This window comes from Strix uralensis, chromosome 12 (genome assembly GCF_047716275.1).
Source record: "Strix uralensis isolate ZFMK-TIS-50842 chromosome 12, bStrUra1, whole genome shotgun sequence".
NCBI classification, from domain to species: Eukaryota; Metazoa; Chordata; class Aves; order Strigiformes; family Strigidae; genus Strix; species Strix uralensis.
In genome coordinates this window covers 24730496-24756211 of record NC_133983.1, presented here as the reverse complement: position 1 = coordinate 24756211, position 25716 = coordinate 24730496, and the positions used below count along the sequence as shown (strand labels likewise).

Sequence of the window (25716 nt, the reverse complement as noted above, 5' to 3'; positions counted from 1 at the left end):
AGAGGCTCATACAAGGAAGAAGGAACCTTAAAAAAAAAAAAAAAACCCACCAAAAAAACTTTTACACTCAACGCACAATGAAAACATTAAAGAACAAACCCTGCAGCCTTTCTGTATCCAAAGTAGCTGTTCCTACCAAAAGGAGCCTTGTTTTATCATTATCTTCTCCTTTTGTAAATGATCTGTACCGTAAGACTCTGGGTCCTCTTATTTGGAGTTGTCAGGAAGGCAGGAGCAGTCCCCGGAAGCAGTTACAGGCACCATCCTGGCAGCTAAGGCTGCCCTAGGCTCCTCAGGCTGTGCCAGCGCGGCAGCAGGGCAGCTCCTGCCCCGGTCACCCTGGCCCTTGCCCCTTCTGCCAGCGGGAGACCGACCCCAGGCCCCTTCCTCTCCCCTCCCGAGAGCCAAGAGCATCGCTCCGAGCATCTGCAGGGGCTGAACAGTTCAACATCCAGATAACAGAGGGAGTGGGAGTCTTAATGCAGGTAAATTAAAATAGAAGTTGAGAAAGCACCCATTCCTGCTCCGTAATCCAGCAAGGCCTCCAACAAGACACAGAACAGCTTCTAATATCTCCAATATTTTGAACGGGGACATTTGTGACAAAAATACCATCTTTCACCTCCTGGCACGCTCTGTGTAAATGGAAGGCCAGAGCTTTTTTCGTTTCCCCATCTCAATTTTAAAGCACAGAAGACCCCCTGGGCACCCTCAGTAGTAAAATACCCGGGACTCTGTCTGACACCTCCCCACCCGCATCCTCCTGCTTCCAGCGCTGGAGAACTGTCGGGGGGGCCCCAGCAGCGGAGCACCAGCAGCCCCCCGCCCTGCACCCACCACCCTCGCCAGCTCCAGCTGAAGGCAGCCCAACAAGAGTCCAGCAGGCCAGAACCTTGCTCCGACACATCCTGCTGGCCAGTTCATTTCTACTTAGGTGGCCCCTAAACCTCAGAAGATCCAAATCCTCTGCAGAGCCCTGCAAGGCGCCCAGTTCCTCCTGCACGGGCCGAGGCGGGTGGGAAGGGGCAAGCTGGTTCACTCGGGCTCTTTGTTGTCTGTGATCAACCGCACTTGGGTATTTCTCGTCTGGCCTCAGCAGCTCAGCAGCCTGTGCCCCTGCGCTGCCCTGCCTCGGCACACTGGGACAGGCCTAGCCACGCTCTCCACAGAGACGGAGCTCAGCAGGCAGCTCTCTTGTGCTGAAGAGCAGTGATGGGGACAGCATGTAATCCACGATCTCCAGAGGATGGCCAGTGCTTCTTGCAGAATCTCACCAAAACTATCTCGCTAATTGTTGCTACTGCTTCACGCCCAGAAGCAAGAAGGGGCTGAGAAAAGGATGGCTGAAGGAAGGAAAACCAGAGTCCCACCATTCAGCTCCCACCTGAAGTAACCAGTTTCATAGCCCAGTGGCCACTTGGACTAAATGGAAGGAACCCTCAACTCCGAAGAGCACCTACACTTCAGAGACACAGAGCCATGCTACTCAGAGAAGCATCGGTGGAGGAGCAGTTGGTCGGACCCTTCCAGTCGCACGGCCGACAGCAGCAGGACCTTGCAGGGGGCTTCTGGCAGCCAGGCCTGCAGCCCTGGGCACGGCTGGGGGCTGCAAGCGAGGAGCAGCCAGTTGTGCCACCCCCGCTGCCAGGCCGACCCCAGCCAGTGCTGAGCTGAGCAGAGCTCAACCCTCCTCCTCCTCTGAGCAACGCCCCCGGCGGTTCCAGCGCTTGGCTCTGTTGCTCAAACATTCAACCATCTGCAGTTCCAGGTGAAACCGCTGCAAGCCCGCTGTGAAGGGAGCTTTTCACACTGGGCTGCGCTGGCACTGGACCCACCACCTGGGGAATTTCCAGGATCTCACGCAAACCTCCAAGACTTCCACGCCGCTCAAAATAAAGAGGAAACAGTGGAGAGGCTAGTTAAAATAAGGCAACCAAGGAAAAAATCTGTGGCAGCTCCTTCAGACAGACGCCACTATTGGCCAAGTGACCGGTTTCTGAAATAGCAGAGGGACGCGAGGTGCTGACTGCCCTCCCAGGGGCTGGGCAGCCCACGCCAGCACGCAGCACACGTCCTGCTCCGCACACAGCAGCGCGGCAAGCAAAGGGCACAGGCTGGCAGCAACACCCGGCACGGCATCGCCTCTCCCCTCTGCCAGCCACAGAACTCATCCCGCCCAACCTCTTCCAGCATCAGCCTCTCGTGAGGCAGCCATGCTTCTCTTCCACCATCCTTACTCCTTGGCCAGTAATGCAACCCCGACGCTGGCACACTCCCCCACGCCGCCTCTCCATCCAGCTGCGCTGGGGGACCAACGCGACGCCAACAGGAGCTCACCCTGAGGAACAGGGTGGAGTTCAAACCTACACCTTGCCTACACCTTCACACGCAGCTCTGCTTAGACTGGGACTAAGGCTACAAACCCCGGCCGACAGGACCAGTGTTCCGTGCTCCAGAAAGCAGCAAAACCAGGAAGGATGAAAAGGTGTTACGAAAGGAAGACCAGACAGCCCTGTCTCTCCAGTACCAGAGCACTGGCCTCCAGCACAACCCACCTGCCAGGGGGTGCCAGGCCACTCTGGGCCAGCCCTCAGCTCCCGGGTGCCCCCAGTGGGGCAGGTACCCCATCCCCAGCCCGCAAGCAGGGCTGGCACTCCTCACACACGTTACCCCAGTGACAAACCTGGCTCAGACGAGGAGATTCACCTCTCCCCTCCTCCCCCACCCTAATAAAGGCCAAGAGAGGCAGGACTGGCAGCGATCCCGCAGAACAAGGCCTGCGACCAACACAAGTGGTAACTGCGGCGAGGAGGAGGAGGAGCAGGACCCTTCTGCGCCAGCTGGAAGCGCCGTCGCTCGCGTGACACACAGGTACCGCAGGATGCTCGGCCCCGCTGGGTTCAGACCTGCCACGTTACTACAAACACGTTACCCCAGCTGCCTCCCTCCTCTCCGAGGTGCCAGAACAAAACCCCCTGGTACATGCCAAGCACTGGGAAAACAAGGCAGGAATTACTTCATCCATGAGGCGGACAGAGGAGGAGAGGACATCCTTCTCTAAGGACTCCAGCGCAAGTATGGCTGGAGCACTGCAGCCCCGGGGAGGAAGGTATTTGTGTACCAGAGAGCAGTGGGAACAAAGCAGAACAGCTTGCGAGTTATCTGGAAGGGGCTTGAAAAAAACTGAGAAAGTAACAAAGAACAAAATTTAAGGATGTAACAATGCTCTGGGAATTTAAGAAACGTTATGATTTTTCATAATTAACCCCCACTTACAGTCTCGGCATGTGAACTACGTATTATCCCATTTCATACTCCAGCTGAGGCAAACATTTGGTGGCTTGCCCAAAGTCAGCGTCAGAGCTAAAACGGATCTTTTGACTTCCAAACAAGCTCACAGTGTTAAGCTGCTTTTAACTGTCTCTATGGAAGATGAAAAACAGCAAGAAGAAAGGAATTGGGGAAGGAAGTATGTAAGACTGAAAGGGACAAAATTAACAGGAGAAAATTAAAGAGGAGAAATTTAGGCTCTGTCATCTGAAGGAGCTTTCGAGGAGCAAACACCTGGGTGCTGCGGACCCGTCACCCCGAGGAAAGGCCGGAGCTCCTGTTCCTCAAAGCCAGAGGTGAAAGCGCTGACCGCGGCATGCTGGGGGACATGGCGAGCCCTGGTGGGACCCTCCGGGCACCTTCGCCTCCAGCGGCCGTCCCCAGCGCCCTGGGGAGGGCAGCCCCACTCCTGGCTCAGCCCCGCGTTACGCTGGGGGGCCGGGGGCACCCCGCCTCAGACACCAACAAAGCAGAAGGTTAATTTGAAACTCACAGCCCCGCTGCTGCGCGGTTGCCTCTCTCTCGCCCTCCCTCCGCGCTCTCCTTTCTGTGCAAAGCCTGACATCTACAGTTCTCTCCGGCAGAGTCAGGGGCTGCCGGGGAACCGCGCAAGGACGCGGGGGCCAGCCGCGCCGCGCTCCCCCGGGCACCCCGCACCGCTCGGCGGGGTTTGCTCGCTCACAAAGCGCCCTCGGCCCGGCCGAGGGACACCCGCTGGGGGCAAAGGCCAGCCCGGCAGCTCTGCCCAGGGGCACCGCTCCTTGGCGGGCGCCGAAACGCCAGCGGCCACTGCACGCTGCTCGAGCTCCTCTGAGAGCTGCTCCTGCCGCTGCGTGTTGACATCGAGCGCCGCCAAACAGAGCAGACCTAGGGAGAGCTACGGCCTCGTGCCATCACCTCCGCAGCCGTACGGCAGGACCTCCCTGCACCCCAGGGGCTGCCTTCCTGCTCTGCTTCTGGAGGCGTCCGAGGGTCTGCGCGCCAGCTTCTGCAACACAAGAGGTACAGGTGAAACGCACAAGCTGGTGTGCACAGCCTGAACACATGACACCTTCACGCCGCAGGGGCAGCTCCGGTTGGCAGATCCTGCAACTGTCAAACATGTGCCTGAGAAGCCGAGTAGCTCTGTGCACTCCCCTGCTCAGCCTTGTGGGCCAGCCTCCAGGCCTGCTAGTGTGTCCTCCCATTGCACGGTATCTCACCAAAGTACCTTGATGAAGAATCCCCAGATTCTGCATCATCCCAAACAATGTACACCTGACTGCAACTCATCCCAAACAAAACAATGTACACCTGACTGCAACTCATCCCAAACAAAACAATGTACACCTGACTGCAACTCATCCCAAATATTGTGCACCTGACTCCAACTCTCATCCCAAACAACACACACCTGACTGCAACTCATCCAGCTGTGCCTCTGCACTCCCCTCGCCTCCCCCTTCTTCGCTCAGCTCTGTTACAACAAGAAGGGAAGACCAAAACCCTCCGAGCCCGTCACCAGACGTCACAGACATTCAGGAAACCCAGCAACCCAGCCTAGCAGGATCAAGCACATCATCGCGATGTTACTATCAACATTTAAGTACGTGCTCTGAATTCTGCGGTGAGCATCAGTCTGTTTGCACAAGGCAGTCGGTGGCAGCATGGCAGTAGGAGGGTTAAAGCTCCTGCTACCGAACCAAGCCAACCAGCCATTTTGGAACCAGGCTACCACCAGCCAGGGGAGCGCGGCCGTGAGCCCGAGGCAAACGCGGGGTGGGACACAGGGTGCTTTGGTGCCGGGGACCCAAGGGGTCAGGAGCAGCTCCCTGAGCACATCTGCTCCCACCCTCCCCAAGGAGGGACCGACTCTCCAGCAGGCACACTTGGGCCCTCAAAATAAACATTTACTAAGAGCTAACGTGTTACAGGCCCTGCAGGCTCCACTTTCCCAGATACCGGGGCGGGGGGAGGACGGGAGAAAACCTTTTACCAGAACTGCCACACACATCTCCTGCTCCAGCACCGCCGCTGAGCAAAGGAACCCGCGCGGCTCAGCCCTCACCAGATTTAAGACCCGAAAGCCCGGGCGCCGCAGGGCCAGCACCCTCCTGGTCCCCAGTAACGTGCACCGCGCAATCGAAAACACAGGGAAATGTTTGTTTTCGGGGGTGGGGGGGGAAGAAATATTGCTGCTCTGCTTTACCTTTTATTAACAAGAGGCATGTTTGGCACTTGTGACATAATGAAATTACAATCAACAGCTAAGTGTCTTTTCTCCCAGCAGCAAACTCAAGGGCAAAGCGGGGTGGCTGCAGCCTGCCCGCGGCAGGGCTCCTCGGCACCCAGGCCCCCAGCAGCCCCACGCCTCGCCGCTCGCCCGCAGCCTGGGGCAGCCTCCACGCCCAACACCCCCAACCCAGACATCGTGTCAGATGGGAATGAACTTTACGCTGTATTTACAGTCCGCCCCTGGAAACACACGCAGCACACACCTGGCGCAGAATACCACTGCTCGCCAGCCAGCGTTGCTGTGGAGATGAACACCCACCTCCCGCACCCACAGATGGACACGGCCGGCCGGCCCAGCCGACGAGGAAGCGCCGCAAAGCGCGGGCCCCGCGCCGGTGTGGCGAGACCCGCAACGTCCACGGGGGGAAGGAGAAACACCGACACAGCTCCCCGATGCGGCGGGATCCCTGACCCGGCTGTGCCCCGGCTGCCGGCACCCAGGGAAGCCCGACTCATCCACCCTGTTGTTGTTGGTGTTTTTTTTTTTTTAAAAAACTAGCTGGAATTTATCTATTTCTCCAATCCCTGCCTACACGCAAACCCAACCTCGGGAGCAAACAAAAATGCATGAAACGCACATCAGAGACAAAGCAGGAGGCGGGACGGGCGGCCCTGCTGCCTCCTGCCCTCACCTCACCCCACGGCGCGAGGCGGTTATATTTAGGTACCGCCACGGTCTGCGGTGCCGCGGCCCCCCTCGGGCACGGCGCAGAATGCAGATTTTCCAGACAACAGACCACAACAGCTCCGTCAAAACCATTAGAGGCTGCGGCGCCCAGGCCTGCGCACAGATGTTTTGATTCCCACTCTCCTGCCACGACAGCCCTCGCGCTGCCGCACGGGACACCCGGCCCCCGTTTTGGAGGGAGGGAGGAGGGAAGGGCAGCCCCGCTCCCTGCCGCAAGAGTTCCCCTCTCCGGTCTCCCCTTGCCCCCTCCCCAAGGACAGCAGGGCCAGGCTCCCCCAAGGGCTCCTGGAGGGGTGTGGGGGGACGCCCCGCCACCCGAAAACAGAAGTAGCACAGAGGGGGGCAGCCCCCACAGGCACCCCGCTCCGGCCCCGGGGGCCTCTCCCAGGCCGAAACCCCACGGACGGTTGGCAGTGAGAGCGCATGGGATGGGTCTGGGGGTCCCGCATGTGGCCAGGCCGGGGGGAGCAGGCGGGACCCGGCTTTGTTCGTAGCCCACCTTGCCCGCCGGCACGTGGCCCCCGAAGCCACACAAAGGCCAGACCTCGGCCATACTCTGGCGAAGGGAAGCGGGGAGCCGCAAAACGCTCGGCCTCTTGGAGCCCGTCCCTCCCCAACCGCGCCGATCTCTCCTACACAAGCACAGCTCTGGCTCCGGCATCCACCACCACTGCGGCGCCCACAAGAAGGTGGTTGCCGAGGTCCCTCCCGCCGCAGATCAGCAGGTCTGACGCCGGTGGGGAAACGCTCACGCAAGGGAGTCAAGCCCCAGCAAAATGCAGCGTGTGAATAAAGTTGATGTAAAAGCCCGCAAGTCGTTTTTCAGCTTCTCCGTGCAATGGTTTTTTTTTATTCGTGGTATTATTGTTATTACTGTTATTCTTTTGGAAAGCGGAAGGGAGCGTTAACGGGGAGGCTGGAGGCAGCCAGCCATATGTCCGTCGGTCTGGGATTTAGCGATCCCCACTGAAGCCGTTCAACTGCTGGCCAGGCCCAAAGCAAATCCGCTCCTCCGCGCTGCTCCCGGCCTCCGGCACGACACCGACGGGAACTGGGGCGGGGGGTCAAAACAGCGAGATGAAAGAGGGACACGCGCCTCCGCTTTTGTCGACGCAGCCGCCGCCAGGCCCTGGTCCGACAGCGGCCGTGACAAGGCCAGGTGAAGGTGCCAGGCGTGCGGGGCCGCCCGAGCAGCACCTTGGCTCGGTCCTGCGGGAACAAAAGGCAGCGGCCGGGCGGGAGGGAGGGTCCGGGGGCGCCCGCAGCCGAGCAGCACCACTGTCGCGCGGGAGAGGGGCCGGAGCGAACTTCCTGCTGCCCACTCCTCCCAAAACGACCGCGTTTGAACAGAAAAGGGCGGGGGGGGGGGGGGTGTAGAAAAAAAAATACAAATACAGCAAAGCAACCCCTGCGTCCAGACGCAGAGTTTTTCCCCTCGGCTGCGCCTCGGCTTGGCTTTTGTTTCTGGCCGAAGACGGCCGGGGGAGCGGGACCGGGTGGGAGAGCGGCTCGGGAAGCCGCGTCCCTGCACCGAGGCCGGTGCGGGCGCAAAGCCCTCGGCCGGGAGGCAGCGCGGGAGCCCCGGCGAGCCCTGGGCCTGGCCGCGGGGCTGAGGCTGCGCGGCGGCGGGGAGTCCGGCATGGCCCCTGCGGGGGGCTGCGGGGGGCCGGGGGCCCGGGACGCCCCACTCGGCAGCCACCCCCCAAGCCCCCGCCGGGGCCGCGGCCGAAAAGCCACGCTCTGTCTTGCGCTTAATGCCGGACCAGACAGTGCTCCCTAATGAGGGAGCATTACAATCAGCTTGTAATGCTGAATTTTTAATGCTGCCGAGGGCTCTGTTACATAATAAAGGGGGAAGCGGGAGCGGAGCGCGGCTGGCGGGGTGGCCGGCGGGGCGGCCCGCTCCCCCCGGCCCGCTGCAGGTGGCCACCCCGGCCCGCCGGCCGCCCCTCGCACCCCCTGACCCCCGCCGCTTACCGCCAGCGCCGCGGGCCGGGCCGCGCACAGCACCCATCGGAGCTCCTGCCCTGCCGGGAGGGTCGCACAAACTTTCCTCAAGTGCGTGGAGGGGTGATGCTGAAACGCTCGCTCTCCTCTGCGCCAGAGCTTGGCCGGGAAATGATTGAAAAGCAAAGTTCACGAGCATGTTCGCCGCATGCTCTCGTATGTTCCCGCACATACAGGCTGCACTGCTCCTCTCGGTAATACCCTAAGACTGTAAATCTATAACCGCTGCAATGATTTAGTGATTAAAAACATGATAACATATTGTGTAACTGCAAACCACAGAATCCCTGCCAACTCTCCTCCAAGATACAGGAACAAAAATACAGAAAATGTGTTGCTCGCAGCAGTCTTCCTAAACTCAACGGAAAGATTTTAATAATAATAATAATAATGAAAAAAACCCTAGACATCAGAAAAAGGCTGGATACAATGCAAAGCTGGAAAAAAATTTAAAAGACAGAGTTTTAAATACGATTCTTGCTCTAACAAATTACAACCTAAACATGCCTCTCTTTTTTCTCTTTTTAAGTTTGTCGTAACTGGAATAACTGGTCTTGTGTGATGTCTTGCATATTCAAAGTGCTTTGTAATAGGATACGGAGACCAAACCTTATTTGCCTAAACTCAATGGGTTTTATTTTTTCCCCTCTCCCCCCCCCCCCCATTTCTTTTCCTTTTATTTTCCCTCCCCCCCCCCTTCTCCCCTAACGGGGGGGGAGCGGGGGGGGGGGGGGGGGGGAAGGCAAAAGGGAGAGAGGGCTTTAAGCTGTAAAGAAAATACCTGAAAGGGGAGGCTGCAGTTTGTAATACGGTGAGGAAAGCCAAATATTATATATATTTTTAAAGGCAGCTGTGGGAGTTTTAGCCTCTAAGCAGCCAACTTGACCCCATTCTCTCTATTCTCTTATTTCCCCCGTCGCAGGATTCCTGCACCTTCAGTCGGATTCGAACTCAATGTGACCCTAAGGAGGGAGTCACCGAGCCTCCAGAAAATTGCTCCATATTAACCAGGAGCGAGGAGAGGAGAAAGACAGACAGACGGCCGAGGAGGGGACACGATACGCTACACATCCACACAAAGTACAGGACATACCCGAGAGGAGCTCGAAAGAGAAACAGACCTTTCTCGAAATCAAAAATAAATATTTTTTTTTTTTGTTAAAAAAAAAAAAAAAGAGCGGGGGGAGGGAGTTTAACAATTTCAAAAAAACCCCCAAAAAGCCACACCAAAACCCCGCGACCCAAATGGTAAATAATTCCCGGCAGGAACCCCGCGTGTGCGTGCCACACACCCGGACAGACAGACAGACGTACGTGTCCCCACGCAAACACACGCGCTGCTCCCGAGGGCCGGCGCCGGGCGCGCGAACCGCCGTCGCTCCGCGGGCGAGGAGCGGAGTTTATTCAGCGGAATCAATAGGAAAGAGCATTTGCAAATATTTAGATAAGCGCCGTGCGATTCGGCATTAAGTAATTAAAAACTGAAACTGAGACGGGGGGGGATCGGCCTACAGCGGCGTTGGCTGCCTCCACCTCTCCCATCCCCCTAAGCCGCATTCTTCCCCAAACCGAGCCTGCCCGCGGAAAACAAAAATCGCAATTACTGGGGCTCGCCAGGCCGCTGCGGGGCCGCTCCCGGCGCCGCGGCCGGGGCACTTTTCGGCACTTCTTCGCCCCTTTGTTTTCCAGCGCGTCACCGGCGCGGAGCGCCCGCGGGGCACCGCCGGGGCCCGCCCGCCCCCGCCGCGTCCCGGGAGGCGCCGGCTCCGCCGCTCCGCGCCCGCTCCGCGGGGCCGCCGGCTGCCCGCGCCCCGCCGCGGCACAAAGCCGGGCAGCTCCGCGCCCGCTCCGCGCCCATGGCCGGCCGGCGGGCGGGGCGGGGGGGGGGGGAAGGCGGTGGTGGTGATAGGGAGGAGGTTGGGGGGGAGGTTGGGGGGGGGTGGGGGTGGGGGGGGCACTCCGCGGGCGCGCAGCGGCCCCCGCGGCGCCGGCACCTGCGCGTCCCCGGCGGCGGCGGCGGCTCCGGGACGGCGAAGCGGCACAAAGTTTGCTGGGGGATCCAGGGCGGTGGGTGGGAGCGGGCGGGGGGGGGGGGCCGGACCAGCCCCATGCAAAGCAGCCCGGGCGCCCCGAGCAGGAGGAGCCCGAGCGGGGGGACAGGGCAGAAAAGTTGCCACTTACGCGGTCGCTGCTCCGGCGGCGCTTTTAATCCCGGGCGGCGGCGCGGGGGCTACAGATCCCATGCAGGCTGCGGCGGCTGCGGCGGCAGGAGCGCGCTCCGCGGAGGGGCCCGGGGCAGCAGCAGCGGGAGCCGGGGGCAGCGGCCGGAGCCGAGCGGGAGCCGCCGCCGCCGCCGCCGCTGCCCAGCAGCAGCATCGTTGTCGGGGAGTTTGCAGCCCCCCGGAGAGAGGGGGCCGCGGGCGGCGGCAGCAGCGGCGGCGGCGGCGGTCGGGTCGGGGCGGAGCGGCGCGGAGCGGCGCGGAGCGGAGCGGGCGGCGGGGCTGGCGGTCGCCGGAGCAGGAAGCGCCCGGACTCAGATCTGATGATTGGGAAGAAAAAAAACTCTTTGGATCTTTATTCTGCTAATTAGTTTCCTGCAAAAAATGGCTGATTAGTGCAGTGCGCATGTGCCTCATTACCCAGGCACGACGGGAAGGGCTAATTAGCCACCTTCTGGATCAATAAGATTCAGCCCAGGCGGCGGGGGAGGGAGCGAGCGAGCAGGAGCGGGCGGGGGGAGCGCGGCGGCGGCGCCGCACCGAAACTTGGGGCAAGCGGCCGGCCCCCAGCCCGCGGCGGGGGGGGGCCGCTCCGCGCCGCTCCGCGCAGCGCCGCGCCGGGGAGGGGGCGCGCGGGCCGGGCGGCGGGCGGGCGGCTCCGCACCGCACCGCTCCGCGGCGGCGGGGCGCTCCGCGGGGTCCACCTGCCCCCCGCGCCCCGGGCGGGGCCGCGCCGCCCCGCGCAGGGCAGGGCAGGGCAGGGCGAGGACGACCCCCCCCCCCCCCCTCCGCAACCACACCCCCCCCCCGAAGTTTCCCCGGGAGGAGCCGGGAAAGTTGCGGCCGGCAGCAGCGAGCGCAACTTTGTGCGGCAGCGGCCCCGGCGCGGGGCGGTCCGCGGGCGCGGAGGGCGGCGGGGCGGCATCTCCGCGGCCCGGCCCGCGCTGCCGGTGGGGCTCGGCGGCCGCCTCCGCCCGCGGGACGGCGGATCCGCGCGGCCGCGGCCGGCCTCGCTGGGAGCTGGGCTACAGGTTTCACCAGCCATCGCTGGCAACAGCTTTGTCATTTTCTAAAAATAAGAAGCTAAAAGTTATTGTAGAAGAAGGGGCTTTTTTTGTCCCCTGCACAATATGCCTTTTGTGAGTTTAATGCCATTCTGGGGCTCTCTATAGCCCCGGACAATGGGGAACTCCAGGAGGCGGCTGTGCCTCTGCCTTTTTTCTTTCTTGCTTTCTCTTTTCTCCCCCCACCCCCTCCTCTTTTTTTCCCCCCTTTTTTTTCTTTTTTAGGAAAGGATGCAACATTCCTCCAGTCCCAACAGAACCTCTGGTTTGATTAAATAAATATTTCTCTAGCCTTACGGTAACGTTTTTCACTTTCTGTTCGGGTCCATCTGCGATTATTATTTAAATTTTTATTTCCAGCAGCTTTTCCCTCCCCATTCCAGCCCTGGCGAAAAATGTAGATGATCGCTGGGAACGTGGGATTTGAATTTTAGGAGGAGGTGAACCAGTAAAGAGCCTCTATCCAGGCTTGAGGAATATGTTTTCTTCATCTTTCTGTAAGAGACTATTTTATTGCTGGCAGAAATGCAGCTGAATTAAACCATCTCTCTTGAAAATCTAAAGAAGCTTTTCAAATTGCCTTTTTTTGCTGTTGTTTTTTTTTTTTTTTAATTTTTGTTTTTAATACTAACCCAAATAATTAACTTCCCGGTTTGTTTCATAGCATTGAACAAGGAATGCAGTTGCGGTCAGTTTTTTCCATTTGGGAGAACCTTAATGTAGATGTATTTTATACTGAAAGGTAATAAACTGCATGTTTGTTAGTAAGTATTTCTACTGAAATGTATCAAGCTTTCCATATTTCTTAAGGTGGGGGCAGTCATTTGAAATTTTGACAAGTCCCTTTAAGTGGGATGGGGGGGTGAAAGAAGAGGACAGATTATTAGAAGATTATTTGAAGAAGGGCTGTGCTAGTTGATACGTTACTGGAAGCGTCTTGCATTGGGAAGATAGTCACAGGTTTTAAGAATTGAGGTTTAATACGTACCATAGTTATTTGAATATTATAAATGCAGTGTACTGTTACAATGCGCATGCTGTGTGTCAGTTCTTACGGTCTGTTAAATGGAGAGACTCCAGTACGGTACCAGTCTGCCTTTAAAAGCTGCCCTTAAAAATTTGTCAGTCCCTGCTCAAAATACGTTTGTCTAGCTTACAGAAGAATAATTGTTAACATTACTTGCCCTTCAAAAAAAAAAAACCCGAACCAACCCACCACCCAACAAAAACAACCCCAAACAAAAAAATTAAAAAAAACCCAATCAACAAATCCAAACCAACAAGCCCTGGGGCAAGTAGAATTTTTCAGGGCTGCTTGGTGCGCTATCTGCAAAGGTGCGTGTAATTTGGAACTGTTGTTCTTGCTGAATATGAAACAAACGTGTTTTGATGGTGAAGTTGAGGCGAGAATAAAGTAACCCTTGTCTTTTAGTACTTGGTGTAACTTAGAAGAGGTGCATATTTTCACCAGAGGCTGTAGATCCGGTGGACGGGTCTGAGAAGGGGTGCTGCCTGTGTACACGCTTTTTGCAGAGCAAAGAAAAAGTAAACATGCGGAGAAGGTGGCGAGCAAATGTAGTGACTCTGTCGATGCTCCAGAAATAGGCACCTTTGCAGGAACATGTGCAATCGCGGTCTGGTAGCCACGTACGCTCTCTCTGCGTTTGCACTGCAAGTTCTAGTTGTGTGTTGCTGTCCTTTAATTTCCCATGACAACATATGGATTCCATAAATGCAAACATGCCGAAGTGCATCTGTCTGGGTAGTTAACACAAACCAAACATCCCCCTTTTTTAGCGACTGCTGCTGCTCTGGCCGTGCTGCGCCGTGCCCTCCTGTGACAGCCTCTCACTGCTCCTGCATTCTTGTCCCTTCACGCTCCCGGGGTGATGCCCCGAAAGGCAGGAGGGCAGCGGGTGCCGGGGTCAGGGGCGGCCGTGCTTGGGAGCCAACGGGTTAAGCGGGGAGAGGGGAGCGCGCCCTGTGGCCCCCCACCCTCCTGGGAGCTGGGTCCGGCCGAGCAGGCTCTGTGCGGGGGTCAAGTCCTAGGACACCCCCCTCCCCTCCTGGCAGGGGCAGGCGGCGAGGCTGTGAAGGGGCCGGCTGGGGCGAGCGGTGGCAGAGGTTCACCCCCCATCCTGGCCGCAGGCTGGAGGACAGAAGGGTTCCCATTTCTACCAGGGTGCAAAAAGAGGGGAGGGTGTGAGAAGAAGGGACCGAACAAGTGATGACTGCAGGACCAGCCAGATAAACCGCTGCGTAAATACCAAAATAAATCTGAGGAATCAAGGAATAATTTGTACAGCAATCGTTAGGTACAATTACACATACGTGCATGCATTTCTCCTCCAGAAAATTTACTTCCCTTAAGATTTCTTTGTTCTTGGCAAAAAGACAATCCAGTTGCTAAAATGTGAGAAGGGACTACCCTTGCTTTAATTAGAAATCATGATACAGCCTCATCTGTAACGCTACGGATACCTCTTGTTTCTGTCTATGTATCTCTACACGTGCACAGATAGGATTTTTGGTTCAAATAGCTTTTAATGTGCTTAGTAGAAGGAAGCTCTCAGTATCAGATCTGCAGGGAAAATAAGGCTGATTTTTCCCATAGGAAACTTGTTAAAGACGCAGTTGAATTATTAGATTAACCCTATTATTTTGTCTTGCAGCATATCTGATATATTTGTGCAGAGAATGGTATAGCTTCATTTATATGTTATTTTGAACAGATGGAACTAATACCAGCGCTTTAAAGGAAAGTTATTATTTGTAAAAATGTATACAGATTAAGAGGAACAACTTGTAGCAAAATGTTTTTCTGCGGCAGTGCGTATGGCTCTCTGGACATAACTTTCAGAAGAGATGGTTGTTACCTTTGACATGTAAAATAGGGGTGAGCGGCGTCGGTTCCCTGGGTTCTGCAAGGACACCGAGTCCTCCCCTGGAAATCCGGCCGGGCTGCCGAGCGGCTTAGGAGCAGCTCTGTCCGAGGCAGGAGTGGGCCAGGCTGGCGGAGGGCTGTGGTGAAAGTAGTTGACTACGGTGAATTTTTAGGGAGTCGCAACCACGTTGCCTCGCTCAGGCACCGGGCTGGCTGCACCCTGCCTCCCTCCGCCCGGCACTGGGGGAACTGGGCTAAAGCTCGGAGGTGGAGAGGCCGACTGGGCACGAGGGACTAATGTGTGGATATAGTAAGAAAAAAGTTCTGGGCTATCTTTTTTAATTCAGGCTTTAAAAATTATTGGGGGGGGGGGGGGAAATCCCACTTAGAAAAAGAATCTCCATAATATCATCCTCTTATGTAGCTTTGTGCTTCTTGGAAATATGTCTGAAGAATTAGAACAAAGCGTAGAAGGCCAGAGTCCTTGAAGGAGCTCCAAATGATAAAGTCTGCCATTCATTTTAAACACAGCGTGCATTGTGAAAACACAGGTCAATTTGAAGGCATTTGTCAGATTTCCAGTTCCCTCTACTCCTTTGCAATGGAAATTTGCAATCAAATCCCTGTACTAGAGTTGGGATGCCTGGCTTTATCAGTTTGTATTACTTTATGCTCAAAGCATTGTCCAGGTGAGCTATCTTTTCATTTAGAAAGTTTGTTTGCATGAAGTTGCATACAAGAAGGGGGGGAGGCTGACGTGAATTAGGCTGGAGCAGATGCATTTATTTAGGGGTTTGGAAAGGGGGGAAAGGGCAGACGATCAGCAGCGACTGATTGCAAGGGGCTGTCTAAGCTGCAGAAGCGATCTGATACCGTTTAAAGACGCCCAGCAAGAGGCATGGAAAGGGATATTCCAACAGCAGCGCGTTCATTGTTGGGATGCAGAAGTGCAGCAGGGCTCAGAAGGAGAGACGCGCTGCTGAGCAATTCCAGTCAGATAACGGGAATTTCTTCTGGGGGCACGTACGTGTCGTTGAGTGGGCAGGGGGCTGCCCCCCCTTATTGCTGAGAGGTGTGGGTACACTCGAGGAGGGGTCCGTCTTTCTCTAGAAGGAATACATACTGCAGGCTTTGGGAGAGGTGTGGGCTGGGGGGGATATTCAGAGGAATGTTCATCCTCCTCTTTTGTCTTCAATATATTTTTGTTTTTTTACCCGATTTATTAAAAGAAATCTGTCCATCTGTTTTGTCATCACTGGACTCACTATAGCGACTGGGCGCGCTGGGACAACCACGGGCTGTTCCAGCTGCCTCCAGACCTCTGGCCAGGCTGCTGTAGTCAGCCTGACTAAATACCCCTTAAGTCAGCCAGCACATTTTTAATGCGAATTTGCTGGTTTTGCAGGCCTTAACACAAGATGAGTAGATGTGTTTGTGATGGAAATAAACACTTGGAATGCATCTATATGTTTCTTGGCTTTTTTTGGAGAAATGAAGAAAAAAGTCTTGGCATTTAATTAGGACTCACTAACCTGATAAATATTGAACATCATTTCTTTGTGAGCTGTTCTCTGTGCTCAGAGCACTCTATGTATGTATTCCTCAATTGCACTTGTTTAATGCCTATATCACCTCATGCCTATTGTATTTATGTTGTCATCAATGTCAGATTTTAATTAAACAATTAAATCACTGTCACAGTAATTTCCCTAGAAAACTATTTTAAATGAAAAATCCCACAATAAATGTTTGGGAACCATCTTAAAAGGAAGGAAGAGGGAAATAAGTTACAAAATAAAATTACAGTTCCTACAGAATTAGAAAGGGAAAAAAATATATCTTTTCAGCACTGAGAAGAATTCTGGTTTACAGGGTAGTTTCCACAGAATTTGGACTGTGTCAATACAGTGACCAAAACAACCTGGCTTGTCTTGGCGCTAGTCTGGGTCTTTTGGGCTGAGCCGGCGGTGGAGGGACCCTGGCCCAGGGCTGCTGCAGTCCCATAGTTGTCCCCCACTGTGGGCCAGGAGCAAGCAACAGCCCTGCAAAGCCTTCATCTTTCAGTGCAAGTCAGGTACCAAATGCTCCTTGGAAAATAGTCCATCTGCCTTCTTCCCATCCGAATTATTTTAGAATTAAGACGGAGATTTGCAGAAAAGGCTGCATCGAATTATTCAGTAAGTGAAGCACCAGTACCAGCTGTACTTACTATATAGCAACCACATACTCAGAACCCAAGTTGTAAGCAGTGAGAAATCTGATCTGACATAGCGTCTTTGCTACAGTTAATCAAATAGCTCATCTTTACCTCTTCATAAATATATGCTCTTACTCCTCTAAAACCTGTACTTCCTTGCATGGAAAAATCGCAAACACAAGATGCAAAATTCATCAGACAAGGTATCTGAAAGAATCATGCTCTCAAACGTACGCTCGCAATATTACCTGTATTTAACATAAGCACATTTGACATTTGCAGCGCAGCCTCCGACGCGAGGCGTGCTTATTGAAATTCGGATTCCAGCCTGTGATTTCAGCCGGGGACGTACCCTGCAGCTAACCCCGACCCTCCCCTATTAGCCGCCGCAGCCGCTTTGATTTGTGTCCTGGGAGGGCTGGCCCGGGAGCCGAGCGCCGGGGAGCCGCCGCGATGGCTGGGGGGGCCGCGGCTCCCCCCGCGCCCCGGCCAGCACCCAGCCCTGCGCCCGGGGGACGGGGGGTGCCTCCCCAAAGCACCCAGCCCCGGGCGGGGATCCTAGGCAGTATTTCTTTTCGGTCCGTGCTGCATTTTTATTGGAATGCAGCTTCGCAGATTGGGTTGTGCCTGGGATGCGTGTGGTTTCTATCAGCCCTGAAGTGTTTTACAGCTGGAGATGATTTGGGGGGGCACATCTAGCCTGTCCATTTGCAGCCAGGTCTGATGTTTGTCTGCTGCTGTCTCTCTAATTTTTTTCTACGTTGCCTCCATCAAAAGGTGAGATTAGCGGGGGGGGAGGGGGGGGGGGGGGGCGATGACGACGACGACAACACCAGGCCCATCCCTCCCTCCTCCTCATTTTAGTTTGCTTCTCGCAGAAGCAATTCGCCAGCAGATCCTCCTTCCTCCCGCGGCCGAAGCAAGCCGGCAGGAACGGCCGAGCAAGCCGGGGCCGCTGCCCCGAGCCGGGCAGCCCGAGGCCTTGGCCCAGAGGTGGCTGCCTGGGGGGAGCGAGCCCATGCCCCAGCCCGCTGCCTCCACTTGCGAGTCCGGGGCACAAAACCTTTGACCGCAATCCAGCCAGTGACCCCAGTCTGGCCAAGCCCTGGCTTTAGCAGGCCGGAGCTGCAGCAGACACCTCCACGGCACTGCCAGGCCGGGGCAGCCCTCCCGCGGGCACCCCCGGGGCAGCCTTGCTGCGCCAAGGCAGCCGCTGCGGGGAACTTTGCTGAGCGTACGCAGACAGAAATACGTGGTTTTATGCGTGGTAAAGGAAAGGGGAAAACTGATGAGGTTGCACTGAACCCTCCTCCAGGCAGGAGAGGCTGTGCTGGAGGAAAGTATTGCTCATAATGACACTTAAGCCCAGACACTTGAATGCTAAAGGTTAAACTTACATTCTTCAAGAAAGGGCTCCTTGCCAGCTTGAACTGTGTTGTGTGTTCACTATTGCCTCCTCCTCCTCTTCATCCACTCTCAATCCACTTTTGGTATTTGTTGAAATAACTGAGGTTGTGGGGTAGGCTTTTTTTTTCCCCCCTAACGTATGTTCTCTGTGCCAATCCTCAGCCTTATGTCTGTCACAGGGTTAAAAAAAAAAAAAAAAATCAGTCTAATGCCAGCACAAAAGCGAAGATTTTTTTTTTCTTAGCTGCAAACTACTACAGCCTCACTCCAGAAAAGACCAGCCTAAGCACACCTTCTGTCCACCAGTGACACACAGTCCATTGAACGCCAGCCTCTAATTCCTGTCCTTAGCTGAATAACTGGAACGTACATTCTGACAATAAGGCTAAAAAGTTACTATAGAATTAAAACACAAATTGAAAGACTGATATAAATACAGTAAACAATAGGGTGGAGAAGTAATTTTTGGAGACAATCATCACAAGGCCTGGAGATGAAACTGGTGGCAATGCTTCCAAATGTTCAAGCCAAGGAAGGAGAAACGGGAAGATGCCCACCCAGGAGCAGCATTTTCAGATGAATTTCAGCATAATATTAAGAACCAGACACGCTGTTTGGATGCTGCATTTAGATCTTAATGATCAAAGAGCACCTTCTCCATATACTTTCATGCTTCTCCCCAGAGATATTTCCCATTAAAAAAAGAATGGCAATAACATTACGGTTGTGCATGCCTTCTAAAGCAGCCCCTTTCACACAGTGTCACGTAGGCTTTCCGTGGAGAATCAGTCTTACGTGGAAGCAAGAAACAAGGATCCCTACGTCTCAGCGGCACCAGGTAGAGGAGACCCAGACTGGAAGGCTGGATCAAACGCTTTGAGGAGAGGAGCGTGGAAAAGAGCCAGAGTGAGCTTCAGAAGTCAAACGCAATTTTTATTCGGGTTCAGAGATGATAAAAGGCTAGTGATGTTAATTTTTCCTACTTCCTGCAGCAAGGGAACGGGGGGTTGCAGTGCTCTGCATCCCTTTAAACAGCAGCTCGCTGCAGTGTGTTTCTTGGCACAGTCCTAATTGTATCTTCTGGTCCCAGTGGTAGTTCACACTTTTTAATATCTCTTATTGCTTCTGCAACTGCTGCCACTAGTCAGTAATCACAAACAGGAAGCCGTGACTCAGCAGAGCCATAACCCGTGGGCTGATGGTGGCCGGAGGAGAGGGAAGATCCTGCAAAACACCCATGAAGGGCTGGGCCCGGCCGGGCACCGCTGCAGGCTGCGTGGCGGGTCTGGTGTGCGCTCTGACCGGGGAAAGTGTCTGGAGACTCGGGTCCTGATTCAGCACTTCAGCTTACACCGAAACCTGGGAGACAACGGCCCCGGTGCCACTCCGGGCCTGAGCGCCACAGGAGAGGTTTCCCAAAGCCAGTCCCCGAAGCATGGGGCTGTCACGGCAGGGCAAGAGAGGACAGGGACACCGGGACCAGCCCCAGCTTCGGTTGCCCGTCTGTGCTCCAAAAAGCAGGATTTTTTCCCGTTAGAGAGAGGCATGGCAGAGGAGGCAGCCGGCGACCCCTCAGCTGGGGGATGCCAGCACGACCCTGTTTTCACACCAGGGCTCGGCTGCACCACGTCTCGTGTAGCACAGGGAGGGGGTGATCTATTCCGAGCCCAGTTTCATCTGTTTTCTAACTGTATTTAGCAGTGAGTTTACTCCAGACTGAGCCTGCGTGAGTAAGTGTGTATGTAAGGGTTGAGGATTGGCTGCGGCAGGCAGAGGGCTTGCTGAAAGGCTTGTTAAGGAAGCACTACTGACCATGCAATCCAATTACATAATGCTTCAAAAAATAACCGTGCTGGGAGTCGTGTCTGGGCAGCGCGTTTCGGCAACAGAAAGAGGTATCGAATGTCTGTCTTCCAACCCAAAGGCTGATAGTATATTTGTGCCACAATCTGACACTGCGCCTCGGCCGTAAACTGCTCTAAAGAGGAAACTTGCTTCCAGGGGAAATGTCTGCTGTTCCCTTTCAAGGCAGTGCTGCACCCTGCAGACCAACGTTATTTGAGTCCTTGTAAAATTACCACTAATCTCTGCACTCAGGATGCCTTGCATTTTATGGGTACTTGCTATGACGGCAGCTTTGTTTTCTGGGGGTAAACGAAAGTGCTGAGCAGGGAGAAGCCAGCACCTGGCCATCAGCAGCGGCTGGGAGGGCGTTTTCCCCAGATTTCTATCCTTGCAGTTTCTCTCTGCTGCTCCAGACAGGACAGACATATGGACGATGTACAGTATCATACTATCATGCCTGGAAAATGCCTGAAAAAAATACCTTGTCCTGCTCCTGCCTGGAAGAGATTAGGTGTCTGTCCCAGGCAGGAGCCTGCACGGTGCTGCGATGGGTGGCGAGGGAGGGGACGGGAGGGCCAGGCTCCCAGCCGCAGCTTGGGATGACTGGGGATTTAGAAAACCCCATCTCCTCGCAGCGCAGGTAGTTTTTATCGTAGTTACTAATTTAACTGCGAGGCTGCTGTGAAAGGCGTCACAGAAAAAGCACATTTCTAGTGAATGAGGAAAGAGCAAGCTAAGAATATTCTTGGCACGTTGCAGAGCTTTCTGTACCTGAACTTGTGTTGTTCAGTTGCTGGGAACGCTTCACGCGACATAAGCCAGTTCCTAGGCTTGCAACAGACGCCTGGATTTTAACCTGTTCCCAGCCCGGGGCGCAGCAGAGCTCCCCATGCAGCCGGCCTGGCTGGGAGCTGGGGGCCCTTCTCCAGAGAGACCCCTCGGTGCCTCCCGCCCAGGGCTCTCACCGGCCTCTCCTGGGCTTTTCCAGCAAGGGAGGGGACCAAGCGGGTCTGCTGCAACCACCGCCCGTTAAATCAACAGACTCTACCTCCTTCGATCTGCCAGAACTGTCCTCCAGAGCGGGCACTGCGCTCTAAGCTGTGGCCCAGGAGAGCCGTGGGTTTGCTTCACTCCTCTGCCTTCGCCACCCGCTCCCGGGACCCCGCTGAAGGCCGGGGAAGCCACCTGCGAGGACGGCAGCGGGGAGGAAAGGGTGAAGGCAGAGCTCCTCCAGCCTGGCTGCACGCTCCATCCGCTGCCTTCCTCCCATCTATTTCTAGACTGTTTACCTGGCAAGCACACATGACCGATCCAGAGGAAACGCTGACATCACCCGCCGCCGTGCCCCCTCCTGCTGCCCGCCGCCCTCGCCGTGCTCGGCCCCTCTCCCCTGCCGCCCTCGGCTGGCCAGCCCATGCCGGCAAAGCCTCTCCCGCACCGCGGGGCCGCCACAGCGCTGCTGCTTCCTGAGCAGCTCGGAGACATGTTGTCCTGTCCACCGCAACAACGCGGCCTGGCACACCGCTTCCCTCCACGCCCAAGGCGTGGGGCCGGTGGCCACCGCGCCGGCTGCGACACGACCCGCGCTCGACGGCCGGCAACCGCACTGCCGACAGCGGGTGAAGCCCACGTCCTTTAACGCCAGCGTATCGTTCGTCTGGTGCGTCGGGCTTAAACGTACCGTTGCGTTTGCTTCCCAGCCGAAGCGCCTTCCCAACCCCCTTCGCATCTGCGACTCAAACCCTCTCGGCCCATGGCGCTGGACGAACTTTGCCGCCGTAGACCAGCTGCCTCCCCACCCACCTCACTGCCACGTCGCGTCTGTGTGCCGGAGAGTGGAGCCAGGCAAACCGCGCTGCCGGTTCCTCGCCTCCTTCGCTCTCCTCCCCAGGGCTGCTCCCGGATGCTGTCGGTGCGGGGAGCCCAGCCAGCTGCATCGGCCTCTCGTGGCAGGCCCAGGGGAGCCGGCAGCCCCGGGGACGGCTTGGGCCACAGCCGGTGGTGCAGGTGCTCGCTCCTCCGGGGGTTATTTATCCCGGGAACCCTGCAGCGGAGCTCCGGACTCGGGCTGCTCTGTGGAAGCTTTCTTGGTGCATTTGGGCAGCGAGCCAAAGTATGCAGTTTAAAGGAAATGTTTAATAAAGACACAGGAGCCTCAAACTGTTTATTTTTCCTCGCAGAAAGGTGGAGAGACGATGTCCCTGGAAACTGGCTGCCGGGCCAGGCGCAGGCCGGGAGGCCAGAGGCCGGAGCGGGGCGTGGGCTGTGGCGGCTGCGGGGCTGAGTACGGCCTCTCGCCTCTCCCTCCCCTGACAGCTCCGGCCCGCGGGGTCATAAACCGTGGGGGGAAAAGGCAGCCTATTAGTAACTCTATTAAGTCTCCATTAGTTAGGTGTGAACTCATTACCCTAATATACTTGGAGGTAGGATTCCACTTGCAGGACATTAGCACTGTAATAAGCACGTTTACCACCACCAAAGCTGGAGGGAGCGAGGGAGAGGAGCCCCCGACGCCTGGGGCAGCCCCGCACCCCTGCAGCGCGGCCACCAAGAGGCCTTTTGCCCCCACTGCTCCTGCACGGGCTCCCCAGCTGCCCTGTGACCAGCCCCCCGACACCCCCCGAGACCCTCTCTTCCTGCAGCAGCGACAGGGGAGTCACCAAAAACACTCTGCTCGTCCATTCATCCCGCGGGTGGCTGTCCACATGGGCTGGATGTGACCACAGATGCGTGGGGTGAAACGGGGGACAGAGGGCGCACAGCAACAGCTGTCGGGATCTCGGGGCACGTAACCAAGAGCAGGATAACCCGGGGGAGCGTGCCGCGGGCTGGCCGCTCGCCGCTTTGCTGCTGGTGCTGCTCTCCCGCCTTTGCCTGGCTTGGCATGTGCCATGTTTTTGCGCTTTGCGACGGGAACTGTCTTCCGCTGTCTGCAAAGCTGGGCACACTGTGAGGAAGTCACAGCGAACTAAACAACGAGCTTATAGGAAATCAATTAATTAATAATAGATTGGGTGCGGGAGCAGGGCTTCAACTGGGTTTGCTGAGTTAGCGCAATAAAAATACGACTGTAGCAATCTCTGTATTTCTCTACACGTTTTCACTCAGCTTTAACGTGCCAGGGTGAGCTGCCCGAGCCCGGGCAGCACCTCTGCGGCTGGAGAAGCTCCAGCACATTGTGGTCCTGCTGTCCCCAGGGCCTCTGGGTGCCCCGTGTGTACTAGCATCGTCTGAATCAAAATACTGGTGAACAATGGTCTTGTGTTTGACAGCAGGAAGTTGAAACCAAAATAAAGAGGATACGGAAGCACAGAATGTTGCCTTTCAGAGACAGCAAAAGAGGAACCTGAAGCGTACGGCCACTAAACGAAGCCCTCCCTTGCCCTCTGCCAAAGCCCCTCTCAAACAGGTACTGCCTGCCCTGCAGAAGACAAAGACTCGGCACCATCTCCTCTGTATTCTTAGGCATACTTTGACAGTGCACAAAAGCACAGTCCACGCAAAACTCTCCCCAAAACTAATTTTGAAGCCCATTTGTTCCTAAATAGGGCTAAACTGTACACAATCCCTGAACAAAGCTGTCCAAGAGCACATACGTATGATTTTAAAAATTATTTCAGGAGGAAGCATGATCTTGTATCTAAGATCCTTGGCCAAAAAGAGTATGAAATTAATGGCATTAAGTGCCTAAAAATACTCTTGAGGATCTGGGACTTGGAACAAGGGCCTGGCTTCTATTCCTAGCTCTGCCACAGACTGGCTGTCTGCGCTGAAGGACCAGCCAGAGCAGTAGACAGGGTATGCTAGAAGTGCCCCAAAATGAAGGCAAATGGGAATGGACTTCAAAACTCACTCCTCCATTTTTTGTCCTATTTTCCCGGCCTGTAGAATGGGAATAATACTAATTCTCCGCGAGGGAGCAGAGCACGTAAGGCGTGATGTTGGTGTAAATTCTCCTGCTGTGTTTCCAGATGCACGACGCCAGCTGCACAAGTACCACGACACCACGTCCATTTACAGCGCACCACTGATCACGCTCACCTGCCCTTTTCTTGCTTTCCTATTTCCAGGGAATTAACTCTTACAATTTGAAACATCAGCAAGTCCAAACAACTATGATTAAAAAATAAATGAACTGCTAGAAAAGTGCTTTCTCCCTCCCAGCAAATGCAGCACCTCCTTGCACTGGCCTCCTGGTCAGTGGCAACATTTCGAATGTAAGGATGTTAAATATCCTGCTAAATTCAGTATTAAATATGTATCTTTATCTCATTGAACAGGAGAGATAGGCATCCTTAAAATGCAATACTTGCTTTTAGCCCTGGAAAATCCTGAAATATTCACCTTTCATACATTATACTTTATCTAGGAAAATGATTTTGTCATTTAAAGCTGATTTTATGGGTCTTTTTCACCCTGTTTTACTGTTATCCTACTAACTACAGTACCTGTTTCTATGTTAAATGCAATACAAAAATGGATTTAAAAAATTGTGAAAGTTTCTAAAATTTGAACAACTTCCTAGTTGTAGGACGCACAATGATAAAATAAGAGCCCATCAGCAAAACCTGAGCTGAACTTACTGGTGGGTTTTCTACTTACAAAAAAGGGACATCCCAAAGTTAATTTGATGGGATCTCAAATCCCTGTAATTCCCCGTGTGTCTCAGCCATGAAATAACCTTTGGCATAGTAATTTAAACTGTTAAACAGAAGATTCAAAATAGCACACTTCAGTGATAAATGGGAAAGTTTATGCCCCAGAGTCGCTCTTAAGACAGCACGGCGCAATGCGATGGGACAAAATCCTGCAGAATGAGTTCTGTACAGATCCCAGACCCTGCCAGACTTTTTCATCAGTAACGATACTCCAAGAGAAATGAAAAGACAGGCAGTGAAAACCTCTGCTCACTCCGCAAAAGGGAAAGAAAGATACTGACGTTTCCATGTGTGACTCTGTCTGATGAAATCAAGTATTCAAATGACTTCTGTTTACATAGTATTTTGAGAAATAATGCTAATTTGCAGAATTGGCATCTGGGGTACAAGTATACATACCCTGGGAGAGCACTTACAGAGCCTTTGTGAAGCTAAGTAATAAACGCTTTGTCTTCACCACACTATTTATGGGTTGCTTGGGGGCATCCTGCTTTCTTTCTGCCCCTACCTGGGCATAAAATTATTGCTGAACTAGGTTTTAATAAGACCAACAGTAAATCTGAATGACCACACATGCACAGCTATTCCTGCTCCCCTGATCTCCAGCATTAATTATAAAGTGGAACTGTTTATACAGTACATACCACTTTCCTGACTTCTTTCTTGTTTATGTCTAAACCTTTATGGACATAAAACTTTGGAATTTGCTTTTGGAATAAAACTGCAATTGAAGTGCAGTAACTGTGCTAGAAAACAACTTTGCTATTGCTCCCCTGGTTCTGTGGTCACGGCAGCTTTGAGTCTGCGCTGGAACCCTCTCCCATCCCAGCGTGTTGTTTCAGGTCACCTCCTCGCTGTCCCGTCTGGACGGCTCGTTAGAAACTCCAGCTCTAGATGGCTCAGAGCAAACGCTCCAGCTTTCCCTCCCGAGCCCTCTTCTTTCCTCTCTACTCTCCACTGTGTCTCTGCCCGCTGCGGGCAGCCCCGCGCCCCTGCCAGGCGGATCTGCAGCGCTGGCTCCTGCCTCTGCTGCCGGGCTGGAGCTCAGGGTGTCGCCCCGCTCGCAGTGGGGTGCAGTGGCGGCCGCTCTGCTCCTCCAGATAAAACACTCGCCCGTGTCCTCACACCCCCCCCCCCCCCGAA

General features: G+C 55.0%; 1 protein-coding gene and 1 long non-coding RNA gene across 5 annotated transcripts in view; both read right to left on the bottom strand.

Annotated features, from left to right (window-relative positions):
• ZFHX3 (zinc finger homeobox 3) overlaps positions 1-25716 on the bottom strand; it is a 671516-nt gene that overhangs the window by 159916 nt on the left and 485884 nt on the right. For 2 of the 4 annotated variants that reach the window (XM_074881669.1, XM_074881671.1), the window contains one exon: positions 10481-10838. The gene's annotated coding sequence lies outside the window, so the exon portion shown is untranslated. Of the gene's footprint in view, positions 1-3823; positions 3842-10480; positions 10839-10938; positions 11015-25716 lie in introns of those variants that run through there. The other 2 variants (XM_074881670.1, XM_074881672.1) reach the window with 2 other exon arrangements.
• LOC141948877 (uncharacterized) lies at positions 13561-22118 on the bottom strand. Its single transcript, XR_012630575.1, has 3 exons — positions 21597-22118; positions 18061-18240; positions 13561-13756 (listed from the first exon to the last, which is right to left on the bottom strand). It is a non-coding gene; the product is annotated as an uncharacterized LOC141948877 (long non-coding RNA).